The sequence below is a fragment of the Neophocaena asiaeorientalis genome, unplaced genomic scaffold (assembly GCF_003031525.2).
Source record: "Neophocaena asiaeorientalis asiaeorientalis breed wild unplaced genomic scaffold, Neophocaena_asiaeorientalis_V1.1 scaffold72, whole genome shotgun sequence".
Taxonomy (NCBI): domain Eukaryota; kingdom Metazoa; phylum Chordata; class Mammalia; order Artiodactyla; family Phocoenidae; genus Neophocaena; species Neophocaena asiaeorientalis.
This window is the reverse complement of record NW_020185336.1, coordinates 3,979,264-3,994,320: the sequence shown is the minus strand read 5'-3', so window position 1 is coordinate 3,994,320 and position 15,057 is coordinate 3,979,264. Positions and strand designations below refer to the sequence as shown.

Sequence of the window (15,057 nt, the reverse complement as noted above, 5' to 3'; positions counted from 1 at the left end):
CATTTTGACCTCCCCAAAACCCTCCAGAGCAGGCACCGTTATCCTCATGTTACAGATAAGGAAACAGCCTGAAAAGGTTATTTTCCCCATGTCACATGTGTACAAGTGGAAAAGCTGGGACTCGAATGCAGGTCTCAGACCTGAAGTCTATGCTCTTCCCACTCTGCCACATTTAATGCATTACACGTTTCTAAAATAAATGTCTCCGCCTTCCTCTATACTGTTTCCTTTTTTGACTTTCTTATTTCTGCACTCATTCACCCAGGTCCTTTGGATCAGCCTTTGATGTTCCCCCTCAACTCCTGCATTCCATCAGTTCCCGAGGTCACTCCTACCCTTTCCTCCTTAGTCCCACCTAGGCGAAGTTCCCATCACTTTGTTCCTGCAATAGTGGCATAATTCCCTACAAATTCATCCTGTGTGAACAACCATTTTAACTTGCCTATATATATGTGTGTGTATATATATATATACACACACATATATATATAATTTGCCATTTTATATGTTCCACATAATCCTTTTCATTTGCTAACAACTTTCAACAGCTCTATTTTTTCCCTGTAAGATAGGAGTAGTCAAAGTTTTTTCTGGAAAGGACCAGATAGAAACTATTTTAGGCTGTGTGGGGCTACACGGTCTCTCCATCAATATGGTGCAAAAGTCGCCGTAGATAATATGTAAATGTGAGCCACAGACTCACATGAGGGAATGCGTCATATTCCAATAAAACTTTACTTAAAGAAAACAGAGGGCAGGCTGGATTTGGCCCACAGACTGTAGTTTATCAACGTCTGGTATAGGATAAAATAAAACTAAGAACTTCTACTTGTTCTTCAACACTCTTTATAAATGAATAAATAAAATACAAATATTATTAACGAAACATTTAATTCAGCAAGTCAGGTAACTCATTGCCCCTACTCCCTAGCTTTTCTTTCAGGGTCAAGTTTCAAGAAAGAATTGTGTACACAAAGCATGCATCTTCTCTCTACCCAAATCCCCACTCCTCCACGCCACATTCTGCAATCTTGCTTCCTTCGCTGCCACTCGTGTTGGAGACACTGAGGGTTTCAATAGTGAGGCAGACCTGGGTTCTTATACCAGCTTATTTGCTATCTGACCTTGGGTAATATATTTAACATCTCTGCTTCTAGGTCTTTTCATCTGTAAAATGAGCATAGTAATATTATTGTTATTGTGAAGATTAAACAGTTACATAAACTGTAAAATAACATAGCTACAAATACATTGCGAGTGATAATAAATACTAGCTCACCCTCTTCTCTCTTCTTCCTAAATCCACCAATCAATAAATCTAACTGATAGCCTATGGGCTTTTTCAGACTTGATTTATCTGATTCAAGAATTCTGACCACTCTTTCTTTGGACTCTTTCCTTCCTCCTCTTAGACAGCAAAACTGAACTCCTTTCCCTTCTATAACTCTGACTACTCCTTCTCAGTTCTTTTGACCAGCTCTCTTTTCTGCTCGCCCCTATATATCCTTCTGCCCAAAGCAGGTTTTCTCTTGATTTTCTCAGGTCCGGCTTCTTGTTGCCGCATAGACATCAGCCATCATCTCCCAGAGATCACCTAATCCAAGTGATCCCTAAGTTACTCTCTCTCATATCAATCTGTTTCAACCCTCTGCATAATCAGTAACTGATATTTTCTTCTGGTTCTTATGTGCTTCTTTGTTTATTATCTCCCTCCACCAGGATACAAACTTCAAGCATCCATTCACCACTATTTCTCCAGCACTTGGAACAGTACCTGGCACACAGCAAGTGCTCCATAAGCATTTATATAATTAAATTGTAGTGGCATCTTGATAGTCCCTTGGGTTCTTCCCTTAGCCCACATCTTCTCTTATTATACAAAATGTCCCTGAGCAAAATTATCTACTCCCAGAACGTTGTCAACAAAAACTATTCTAAGTGTGAGCTGCCAGTCTTTGCCCCCTCCAGAAGCCTAACTTCTTTCCTGCCTCCCTTCTTTTCTCCCTAGACTTTAACTGGTGACATAGTTATTTTTCTAAGCCTTAAATCTGAACTCCTAACATCTTAGATTAAACCCCTTCAGTGGTTCCTCACTGCTTATAGAACAGAGTTTAGACTCCTTAGTTTATCAGACAAGTTCTGTCCCTTGTCTAACTTTCCAGTGTTATTTCTTACCACATCTTCAGATAAAAATAATAACAGTTTGATAAACTTTCATTGAGTTCCTATGGTGAACACAAAGACAGGAAAGACAGAGACCCTCCCTTCCCACAGAAGGAGGCTTTGTAGAAAAAAATACCTAAAGGCCCATAAACCAAAGGAGAAGAGAACTGCTCTTTATTGAGAGCCAATTTGTTTCTAGAACTGATCCCAGTACTCTATATTTTTTCATTCAATCTTTATTGCAATGAGATTGTTATTATTATCTTTTTTATCTGATGGAGAAGCTGATATGTAAGCTCCTTAAAGACAAGGATTTTTTATCTGTTTTATTCACTCACTCCCATTTGCCCATCACCTTAAACTGTAGTGGGCACATGGGAGATCCTTCATAAGTATTTTTTGAATACATGGAGAATTAGAGAAGTTAATTGCTTTGTCAGCATTACAAGGTTAACAAACAACATGTTGGGATATCAGTCAGGTCTAACTCCCAATCCTTTACTTTTTCATAATCATACACCATGAGCATTGGGACTGTGTACATTTTTTTGTCATCTTTTTTTCAGTGTATGCACAGAGCTTGGCGCAGAGTAGGTAACCAGGAATACTCTTGAATAAATAATTTCACAAGATTCCTTTCTACATAAAACAGATATCAAAAATATATTTTAGGACATGGTTTTTTAAAATTATTAAATCACATAAATGGAGTTGATAGAAAATAAATGGATACAATTCATATTTATTTACTTCATGTAAAACTGATATTTTTGATATTCATATTTCAAACTAATATATTTGCTATCAGACATCACTGCCTAAGATGGTATTCTGAATTAGGCATGACCCATGTGTCTACTATACAAAATTTATCCACTGGGTTATGTGCATTTACTACTCAGTCAGTTATTGATCGAATGAGTCTGACACCTTTTTGGAGAGAAGCCCAATATTTTTTTCTTTTTCTGAAGGGTTCAACTTCCTAGGTTATTCAACTCAAATATCAGTGCAACTCAAAACCTCTGTTGCCATCTTCTTTACTTATATCAACTGCTTTAATATATAAAACAGTTCACTTTGTTTGATTTTTCTGACAAAATTTATGGAGAAAAATATTTTTCAAAGCCATAATATGAATTCTAACATTAAGGAAAATGATAGCTTTTAAGCAAACCTTAAACAACAGTTTTATACACACACATAATATGATTTTTTTCATAAGAAGCACTATCCGTGTAAGAACTGAGTTGTTACGTATGTGTTTCTTCTGAATAATTGTTATATATGTATTTCTTCTGAAACATACGTGTTTCTTCTCATACACTGCTTTCCACTTCCTAATCTCAAAGCCATTTCATTTTTACCCTCCCTCTAACCTGTAGTAAGTAACCCATAGCATCCAAACTGTCTTGGGTTGATGATGCCACCTGGTGGCAGAAAACAGTCTGAACCAATTATGTTCCCCCAGGGTTTCTTCTCCCTTCTCAAAGAAATTCTGCACAATCTAGTGTCACTTTTCTTCCTTTCTACATCTGAATTAATGGCACCGTAAATAATTTCTCCTTGTACTCATACGTCCTGTTAAGCCCTCTTCCTCTCAACAGCCTTCATTTCCTCTAGGTGTACATCTGTTTTCTTCTTCCTTCTCTTGCAATCGTGAATTTAAATAAAAACCTTCTTTCTGGTGTATGGCTGATTAGTATATCAAGAGTGCTACCCATATAAATGTATCCAAGGAGATGGAAAAAAAATTTAAACAGTGTCTTATGAATTCATTTTGATAAGGAGCAGCAAAAATAAGTCTCCCTCTCCACCTTCCTTGTTTCTAGAAAAGCAATTCCCTCCCTTAGAGATAATAACAGTTAGTAATACTCCACAGACATAACCATAGCAATATTTTCTTCAACAAAAGTCATAGCTTATAAGTCAGACCATTCTGTGCCTTGTTTCATTTCCACAATAACGTATTTTAGTGATGCTTTCATTTAAGTACACAAAGAGCTGCCTTATCCTTTTTAAGGGCTGCATAGTATTTCACTGTACAGTTGAGCCTTGTTTATGTAACAAATTCTCCACTGAAGGATTTTCAGGGGTTTTTTTCCCCTAACCTTTTGTTACTATAAAAAAAAATGACGCATTGTGCTACTGCTAGGGTAGTTGTACATTGAACACCTAGAAAGAGTCACTGAGTCTTAAGGGTAAGGGCGGAAAATAGTAACATGTTGAGATGAAATAAAAATAAAACACTAGTACCCTAAGTTTTGTGACAATATCCAAACACAACTTTCAGACTCTGTAAAACCCTTATCCTAATTTTTATCTACACCCTTATCCTAATTGAACTCACTTTTTCCCAAGCATGGAAAACATGGCTTCTTTTCCAAACTTATGCCCTTATAAAAGGTTTTAGAGTTCCAAACTTACAAATTTGAGGACAGAATGTGTTTCTAAGAATGGTATTTCCTGCAGAAGACATTATTTCAACTAGTTATTAAACATAAATACACGATTTGAAAAGTGCACTGCCTTGAATTAATATGATTTGATTCCTTCTCAAGAGAAATAGCTGTTAGAACAGCTAATTGTCATATATAGCGACTGTAATAAACTGATGTGATGATTTATATGTTCCACTACCGTCACTGTCTAATTAATTTAAGAGAAATTCAATAGAGATTATGTCATATGTTTATATATCCAAACATGCCCATTTATACACATAATCTATAATTTTGAAATATTGATAATTCAATATTGATAATTTGAACATTGATGGTAACATGGATTTAATGTGTGCTATGTCTTCAGCATTGTGCTAAATGTCTTATGTGTATTCACTCATCTAATCCTCATAAAGATAGAATCTATTATTATCTATTGTTATTTAAACAGATGAGACTCAGAGAAATAAAGTTCTCAGAATGTTAGGCTGCAGTAAATGGTAAAGCAAGAAAGTGAATTTGGGTTGTTAATTCTTATTCACATATTATTAAGTCCTTATGTTTATTAACTAAACCCATATGTTAATTGATTAACTCTTAACATTATTTATGCATATGCTCATGACTAGGAAAATGGAAGCAACTAACTGTGGCAGAAGAGAATGAGGAAGATAAAAATTGGACTGAAAGTAGAAAAAATGAAAGAAGTAGTGGAAGTGATGAGAGCCGTGGCATAATAAGTAAAGGTGTTTCTGGATTTATATAATTTTTTCAAAAGCTCTTTTTGATCATGATTTCCCTAACGATTAGTCAAATGTGGGAAATCTAGACAGTTGGTTTTGAATTGTCCTTCCCTTAAGTCTCTAAGCTCAAGTCTTTTAGATTTCAGGGGGATCACTTAGAAAAGTGACTAATTCAGGGCTTTGAGAGGAGAGCAAACTTCTTACCAGGGCTGAGAAAATCCTTTTGTGATTTGCTGTCACAAAGGTAGAAATTTAGATAGGTAGGTAAATTCAACAAATATTCCTTCATGTTGCAAGTCTCATCATCAGTGGAATAAAAAGTCAGAATGAAAAACTAACTGGAATTTAGATATTTCCAGTGTAATTTTGAAATATGGCATTTAAAATTACCCCTTGCATTCAAAACACAAAGCCCCTCACAATCCTTATGAACAGACCAAACAATTTTGTGACTTAATTATTTCACTGAATATATTCAACAAATACTTGTGGGGTTCCTACTGACTTATCTGCTCCTCAAGTGCCAAGCACAGCAGTAAAGAAAACAGACACAAATTTCTGCCCTCATGGAGCTTACATTCTTGTGCGGGTGAAAAGATAGCGCATGAAATACATATGGAATATAAATAGTCTGTTAAATAATGAAAAGGACAGAGGAAAAAACTAGACCAGGAAAGATATATAGGGAGTTAGGGGTACAGTTTTAAATAAAATAGTCATGAAAAGCTTTTCTGAGAAGTTGATATTTGAAGAAAGACCAGAAAGAGGTGATGGAATGAGTCATGTGGCTATTTTGTAGAAAAGCATTTCAGGAACAGCAAGTGCACAGGCACTAAAGCAGGAGAAGGTCTGACATTTTCAAGGAAACATGAGGGGGCCAGGGTGGCTGGAATGAGGGAGGGGACAGAGAAGCCTGGGGGATAAGGTCAGAGAGGACATGGGGAGTCCAGGCTTCAAAAGCTTTTAGGTCATTTTAAGGTCTTTAGATTAACCACTGAGGAAGAAACAGAAAGCCACTGGAGAGGTTAAATGAAGAAAACATCCAAGCAGAAAATCAATGGTTCCAAGGGTTTCTGCTGCATTATTCTGAGAACAGAATGAAGTCAAACAGCTTCAAAAGGAGACTAAACGTCCCTCACCAAAGCCAGCAATGGAATGGGCATCCATAGCGTGGATTCTGGAGCATGTCATGGTTTGTACTGTGTATATCGTTAAGCTAGAAACCGTGTTTCCCAAAGCTCCTCTCTGTATGTGAGACCTGGAAGGCAGAAGTGGAGCAGTCCAGCAGTCATTACTCTGTGAGGGTCGTCATCGTCAGATGCCATGATAGACAGGTGCAGAGATACCAGGCAGGTTTCAGCCTGTCCTAACTCTCCTCCACTCCCCATCTAGCATCTTCTTGGTCGTTGATCCTGTTATCCAGCAGTGGTCAGGGCCACCACCAAGCGCTTCACTGTGAAGCCACAGAGGTGGTAACTTACCAGAGGTAATAAGTGCCTACAAACTCCCTCCCCAGCTTGCCCTTGGCAGTCCAACGTGGTAACTGGAAGTACATGTTTTCTCAGACTGATTGTTTCTCTGATAATCCAACTATCCTTTCTGACCTTCACTTCCACAGTTCCTTCTACAATTGTGGAAGGCCTAATTTTTACGATAAATTCTTTATCCCATAACAGTCATTAGTGACTCTGCTCCCTTGCCTGGACTTGCCCCAATCCGGTCCATCTACAGAAAACTGTCCACTTGTTCGACATCTCATTAATTTAGCTAATATCAGCAAGTTTGGGAAAATCTGTAAAGTAAACTTAAGTACTTTGCAGGACATGTTTGGCTCAGGCCAACAATGTTTTGAGATGTTTTCAGAAAGGCTTTTCTGCAGCAGACGGAATGCGGTTTTATAGCCTGATCCAAGGTTTAAGAATAACATCTAATCCCAAATTCTGCTTCCGCATGCTGTCAGTTTGGAAAATGAAAGCAGATGTTGACAGAGATGTATTTGCCAATGTGATGCCTCAGCAAACACTCTGAAGGAAAGACAATGTGAGACTAGATTGGACAAATATCCTCTTTTAAATTTATTTTACAAACCCTCTTAGCTGTATCCCCTAAAGGTGACATCTCTAAGATGATGAATACAAAAGGGTGTTGTCATTAAAACTCAGCGAAGTTTTTATACTTTAATACCACAGCTCCGAACATCAGATACCCACATTAACGAGAATCTTTCTGCATGTTTCAGTTTGCAGTGTAAACGAATGTCTGATGTATTCATCAGTGAATCCAGACTTCAGAGTTTCTCCTTTCTAAACGTATTGAGTGCATTCAAGTTGCAGCTCAAAGAGCTAATAACTGGTAAGTCTGAGTAAACGATGTGTAGGTACACTTTGAAAAAAAATAGATGCAAGGAATTCCTTTGATTTTTTTCAAGCAAAATTCCCATTTAATCTGAATTTACATTGTTTCTACAATCCAGTGTTTGGATTTTGAGAAATGCAGAATGTCTGTGTAAGAATGGAAGTCTTCAACAAATTAAAGATTAAAAAAAAAAGACATGTTACTTGATACTATTGATCCAAAGCCAACAATGATTTACTGAGTTACTATATGTCACAGATTCTCTATTACGCTGTTTTCTTAATTCTCCTAATCATCCTGTGGTCTAGCTTTACAGAATATGGACGTTCCGAGAGTAAGTAATTTGCACATATTCTTAGCGCCAGTGAGTGGCAGAACTACTACGTGGGCCCTGGCATATTGACTACAAATTAGCGTTCCTTCCTTCAATCTCTGTAATGTTAGGTGTGGAAATAACACTACTGACCCCAATATTTATTTATTTCTCACTTAACCCTTACCAGAGATGTGCTAATTCTCCTCTCATCAATTATATAAACACTGACTGGAGCAGTAAAGAACTGACTTCTAGTTGAGTGGCTTTGTGCTAAATTGTATTTAAGTTTCCTTTCTAATTCCATTAAGGAGTGGAAAGAACTTAAGCCAGAGGACTCCACATCCACCCCTTGGAAACTTGGCAACACTGGGCAAACGACTCTCTGAGCTTCTCTGTCCTCATCCACAAAAACAGCAGCCAGATCACCTTACCCCCAGGATTGCAGTGAGGATCGAACGCAGTCAGACAGTCAATAAGCATTAGTTCACTTCCTTTCCTAAAGATTTCAGAAAGTAATACTAGTTGGGATACATTATTGTTTTGGAAAATTTCAGCAAATACTTAAAGGAAAAAAAACATCTTTGATAAAGTTGCTCCATGTAACCCACGGTAATATTTCAGAAGGTTTTCATTTAGAATAAAATCTGGACCAGTGGGGGAAAATGCTTTTTAACTTGTGGTTAACCTCCACAGTGTTAACCAGCTCTCAAGGGGAGGAATGGGGCAGGGAGAAAGCTGGTGAGTTTGTTTAAAAGAGAGTCACTGTCTCCTAGATCTCTTCCAACTGGTGCTCACGATTTGTCAGTAAGAGCTGACATGGGCCCAATAAGGACAGCCCTGCTATGTAAAGAGTCTGTACTATTTCCTGATTTTTTAAATGAGCCTCAAATATTGTCATTTATACATATATTTCACTTTTGAAAGAAAATATTAGCTTGTCATGAAACAGCATAAGTCAAGAAAGTCAGTCTTTTTAACAGCCATGAATCACATTTAGCTGGAGATAAATATACCAGTTGGCAATGTCCATGCTTAAGATTAATGGTCTTAAATGTAATACTTTAATAAAACCCTTTCTTTTCTATTAACTTCTTATTCTATCATTATTGCTCTTGCTTAATATAGTTATTTTTAGTATATCACCACCACTTAGTAATTTATATCAAAAGTTTTTCAACATTTCACTGACTTATTGACTTATGATCATAATATGCTTTAGTTAGATATCCTGACATTCTTCTTTGCAGTTTTTTGCAGTCACTTAAATTTAATTTGCTTTAAAAGGAAACCATCAACAAAACAAAAAGTCTATGGAATGGGAGAAAATGTTTGAGAACGATGTAACTGACAAGGAGTTAATTTCCAAAATGTACAAACAGCTCTTACAACTCAATATCAAAAAAACAAACAACTCAATCAAAAAATGGGCAGAAGACCTAAATAGACATTTCTCCAAAGAAGACATACAGATGGACAACAAGCACATGGAAAGATGCGTAACATCACTAATTATTAGAGAAACACAAATCAAAACCACAATGAGGTATCACCTCACACCAGTCAGAATGGCTATCATCAAAAGTCTACAAATAATAAATGCTGGAGAGGGTGCAGAGAAAAGGGAACCCTCCTACACTGTTGGTGGGAATGTAAATTGGTGAAACCACTATGGAAAACAGTATGGAGGTTCCTTAAAAAACTAAAAACAGAGCTACCATACGATCCAGAAATCCCATTCCAGGATTTATCCAGAAAAGGGCATATAACTGGAAAAGATGAAAACTCTAATTCAAAAAGATACATGTACCCCAGTGTTCATTGCAGCACTATTTACAATAGCCAGGACATGGAAACAACTCGAGTGCCCATCAACAGATGACTGGTTTAAAAAGATGTGGTATAGATACAATGGAATATTACTCAGCCATAAAAAATAGTGAAATATTGCCATTTGCAGCAACATGGATGGACCTAGAGAATACCATACTAAGTGAAGTGAGTCAGACTAATTCAAAAAGATACATGTACCCCAGTGTTCATTGCAGCACTATTTACAATAGCCAGGACATGGAAACAACTCGAGTGCCCATCAACAGATGACTGGTTTAAAAAGATGTGGTATAGATACAATGGAATATTACTCAGCCATAAAAAATAGTGAAATATTGCCATTTGCAGCAACATAGATGGACCTAGAGAATACCATACTAAGTGAAGTGAGTCAGATGAAGACAAATATTATATGATATCATTTATATATGGAATGTAAAAAATAGTACAAATGAATCTATATACAAAACAGAAACAGACTCACAGACATAGAAAACGAGCTTATGGTTACCAAAGAGGAAAGGGAAGAGGGGAGCAATAAATTAGGAGTATAGGAGTCACGGGTACAAACTACATAAAAGAGATAAGCAACAAGGATTTGCTGTATAGCACAGGGAATAATATTCAATATCTTGTAATAACCTATAATGGAAAATAATCTGAAAAAAACATATATATAACTGAATCATTTTGCTGTACACCTGAAACTAACACAATATTGTAAATCAACTAACTACACTTCAACTAAAAAAAGTAAAACCGATCTAACTTGCTTTACACATTCAAGCAAGTGGGGTAAAAAGGAAACCTTTTCTGCATTTTGGATTTTCATTTCTTCTGATTTTTATTACTACTCTCTACTGAGGGTGCATGGGGAGTTTTCTGTTTTTGTTTTTGTTTTGTGGGAGTTGGGGAGTAGGTAGGACTTCTGTTTTCATTGTTGCTTTTGCTTGTCCATTGTTTGGGTTGTTCTGGTTTTTTGGGACAACTTTTTCAGGAAAGAATCTGAAACCAGGGCTGCTTAGAACCCCCTGAGAGTGGGCACTGAATTGTGACTGCACCACACTTATTGGGCTATTAATTTTCCAATTATTTAATGAACTTCCATTTTTAATGGTTCTGAAAACCTCTGTTGAGACAAGTAATATGAGTCAACACTCACAGAGTATATTATTTGCCAGGCACTGTGTTTTGACCTTGACACACATCAACTCTTCCTTACTATACGACGCCAGCAGGTAGGTACTATTACCCCATTCTATACACAAGGAAATAGGCACAGAGCTAAGTCACCTGCCCAGGGGCACATGAGGAAGAAGCCACAGAGCCAGGATTTGAACCCTAGGAGTGTGGCTTCAGAGCTCTCATACGTCTATTAAAAACAAAACAAGTTCAAAAACCTACATGGTTTTATAGATTATTTGAATAAATAAATATTATATGACGTCTTTGAAAATACGTTCAAAAATTTAAGTATATTTAAAATAAAGTATTTTTGAACAATGTTTTCATTTTAAGCAAACATTCTGAATATAAGCTACTGTCCAACATAAGTGCACTTGAATTTACCAAGCATGAACTGTAACTTTGAGTATTATCTAGATGTTCAACTTTTTAAGCTGAATTATTAAAACAAAATTTACTTGTTTCTCATCTCAGAATTTTTCAGGCATACTTTTAGAAATCTAAAAATTTTCAGTTTTCATATCGGATGGAAATTCTATGGTAAAATAAAGAAGTAAAGATAGATGGATGGATAGCTATCTAGCTAGCTAGTAGAAAGAAGGAAAGGAAGAAAGAGAGAGAGAAAGGAAGGAAAGAAGGAAGAATTTGACCACTTATGTACCAGCGACTAACTCAGATGAATCATGTACCTGGTGTCTGTGCATGTAAAATCACTCCCTGTTCCTGCCCATAAAGAACAGGTACACTGCAGATAGTATCACATTTCCCCTCCTCAAACACAATTCCACTCAGTGCCGGGCTGGAAAAAGATCTGAGAGACACTGGAGAAAAGATTAGAGCTGTGGTTCTATACACTCACTGTGGTACTCATATTTTAACTGCCAGAATAATCTCCACAAGTATTTAACAACCACCGTCCTGTTATGTTTACTGTCTTTTTCTCTCATACATATGTTCTTTAGTACACATGTACTCTTAAGCCTACTTCTACTGCCCATATGGAAAAACAGAGTCTCAGAAAGATTTCACTGGAGTGAATTGCCCAAAGTCAACCTACTAATTAGGCTTAGCAAACCAATTTTTATTGTACCATTTATGTGTTCCTATTATTAATACATAATAATGCCTTCCAAAAAGGAAGCCTAACTTCAAACTATAATATGGTTTAGGTCCTAGAAGAATTTGACATTAAAAAAATGACCTTATTAATATGTATAAAACACATTAATTTTATTTCTTGATATCCTGCAGTTCTAATAGTTTTAAAAGTTCTGATTCATGACCTTGAGTAAAATACATATCAGAGTTAGTGAAATTACACTTTTTTTTTTTCTTTTTAAGCTATTCATCACACTCAACTATTTTGCCCAGTTAGTTAAGAACGTGCTTTAGTTTTTTTTACCTTTAGTTTTTTTTTTTTTTTTAAACGCACACCGTGAGAGCTGTGAGTTTTGGGGGGTTTTTTTGTTTGTTTTGTTTTTTTAATTTATTCATTTATTTATTTTTGGCTGTGTTGGGTCTTCATTTCTGTGCGAGGGCTTTCTCCAGTTGCGGCGAGCGGGGGCCACTCTTCATCGCGGTGCACGGGCCTCTCACTGTGGCGGCCTCTCTTGTTGCGGAGCACAGGCTCCAGACATGCAGGCTCAGTAATTGTGGCTCACAGGCCCAGTTGCTCCGCAGCATGTGGGATCCTCCCAGACCAGGGCTAGAACCCGTGTCCCCTGCATTGGCAGGCAGATTCTCAACCACTGCGCCACCAGGGAAGCCCTAGTTTTTGTTTTTAATTATTTATTTATTTTTGGCTGCCTTGCCTCTTCATTGATGCGTGCGGGCTTTCTCTAGTTGTGGTGAGCGGGGGCTACTCTTAGTTGTGGTGCGTGGGCTTCTCATTGCAGTGGCTTCTCTTGTTGCGGAGCAGAGGGCTCTAGGCGGGCGGCCTTCAGTAGTTGTGGCACGTGGGCTCAGTAGTTGTGGCGTACAGGCTTAGTTGCTCCACAGCATGTGGGATCTTCCCGGACCAGGGCTTGAACCCGTGTCCCCTGCATTGGCAGGTGGATTCCTAACCACTGAACTACCAGGGAAGCCCCATGCTTTAGTTTTTAATATCATTAAAGTGAATAAGTAACCACAAAATCTATATTCTCAGTTAACTCATTTCATAGATATAAAGGGACTCATTAATTAGTTGTAGATTAAGGTTTGCCTTGTATATTGTCAATGATTTAATGTTATATGATTCAGTAATTTGATAACATAATCACGTTCTATTAAGATCTTTTTCATCATTACAGAATTTAGTGGGTAAACTGGAAGGAAAGTGGTTAAAACTTTATACTTGTGGGAGAGTCTGGTGGTGAAGGGGGAGAGAGAAGATAGAGAAAGAGGAGGCAGCAACAATTATGAGGAATCTAGACTACACCAGTGTGGTTCAGATTTCTTTTTTTTTGCTCCAGGGACACTCTTGTTTTCAAAGGACATCGCCCTCAGATGGAGCTCTTCTGGTTAAAGCAGGGTGAAGTCTGTCCTGAGGACAATCCCTCACTACTGGCTCCTTACAGCTCTTGAGTTCTGTCTTCAGGACCCACACTTTGATATCCACTGACTATTAGCTCTGAAAATTTACGAGTGCAAATCTAGTACATGAGAAGAATAGCAAGGAAGCAGTGAAGGAGGTCCTTGTCTATAAAGATTCTGACACTGAGGGCTCTTCTAGTCATACTGAGAAACATCACGAAACCTTCTCTGTAGAACAGGGACAATTTCTCTTTATCTTATCTTGAGACATGCCCAGAATAGGAGTGTACGTCTGTGGGATTCATAAACAATTTATGACAATAATTGTGGACACCTTGCTCTGACCGGTTCCATTTTTACAGTGAGAGAGGAAAGCATCCTGGGTCCCTCCTGTGAGCAAGTCTAAGAGCACAGGGTCATGCACGTGCTCTGTGCACAGAATCACAGGCAGATATTGGCTGTTTTACTTCTGTGAAGTGAAAGGAAGACTGAGTAAAAAGAAGAAACAACGAAGAGCACAGAGTAAGAATGCTGCCTCAGAAAATAAATCTGAAGACAAGCACAGTCAGGCGCAAGGAACAAACAAACAGGAAATTTGAAATTCTACAATAAGTTTATTCATACCAATAGCATCTATGTTTTGCTTAAATGAAAAGTTGTTTCTGTACACCACGAATGACAACAAAGAAAGAGCATGGGCACTGGAATCAGAGAAGCCTGAGTCTGAATCTCATAACTACACTGATCAGCTTCATGACACTGGGAAAATTATTTAATCTTTTGAAACCTTAGTTTTCTCATCTGTAATATGGGTATAACAATATGAACCTGAAAGGGTTCTTGAGAGGACTGAATGTGATAATGTACATAGGGTGCCAGGAAGGAGCGCAGCACATAATAGGCTGCAAGCCAACAACTGACAAGAATTGCCCACTGATACGGAGTGAACCAGAGCCCATTGGGATGCCAACAGTTTGTCCAATGAGATGCTCAAACATCTACCCCAGTGAGCTAAGTGGGCTCAAGAGTTCCTAATGATAGCAAATTTAGAGGTTTTCTCCTCATGTAATCCAGGTAATACAACTGATCTATGGTCATACACTACCCAGCTTGTCTTAGATAATGTAAAATACGTGATAGTATTTCACATCTCTTATTATCAGAAAAATGTTTCCGAGGACAGGTACTACTTGTGGTTCCTAGGCAGTAGCAGCTACATATACCATATTCTGTATTGTGCTTAGTATAATGCATATGTGAACATTTAACAAGCCACAGTTCCTATGCACTAGCAACTGCAGGGCATCTGGAAGAGAGCTGTAGCTTCAATAAAATACGCTGTGTTCATGTTTGATAGTCAATACTCAGAATTTTTTTAAGAATGTTTTTTGCTTAATACTGTTTTATTTTTAAATTTGGAATCCCTTTGTAGGTAAAGTTGCAGCAGCAGATAGAGGGTCAAGAAACATCTCCTTCTCTGACCTAGCTTAATTTCATTCCAATTATATAG

At 37.5% G+C, this 15,057-nt stretch overlaps 1 protein-coding gene across 1 annotated transcript in view; it reads right to left on the bottom strand.

The window, feature by feature from the left end:
• The window catches only part of KCNH7 (potassium voltage-gated channel subfamily H member 7), a 448,518-nt gene that overhangs the window by 390,410 nt on the left and 43,051 nt on the right, over positions 1-15,057 (bottom strand). The gene's annotated exons all lie outside the window — the stretch shown is intronic.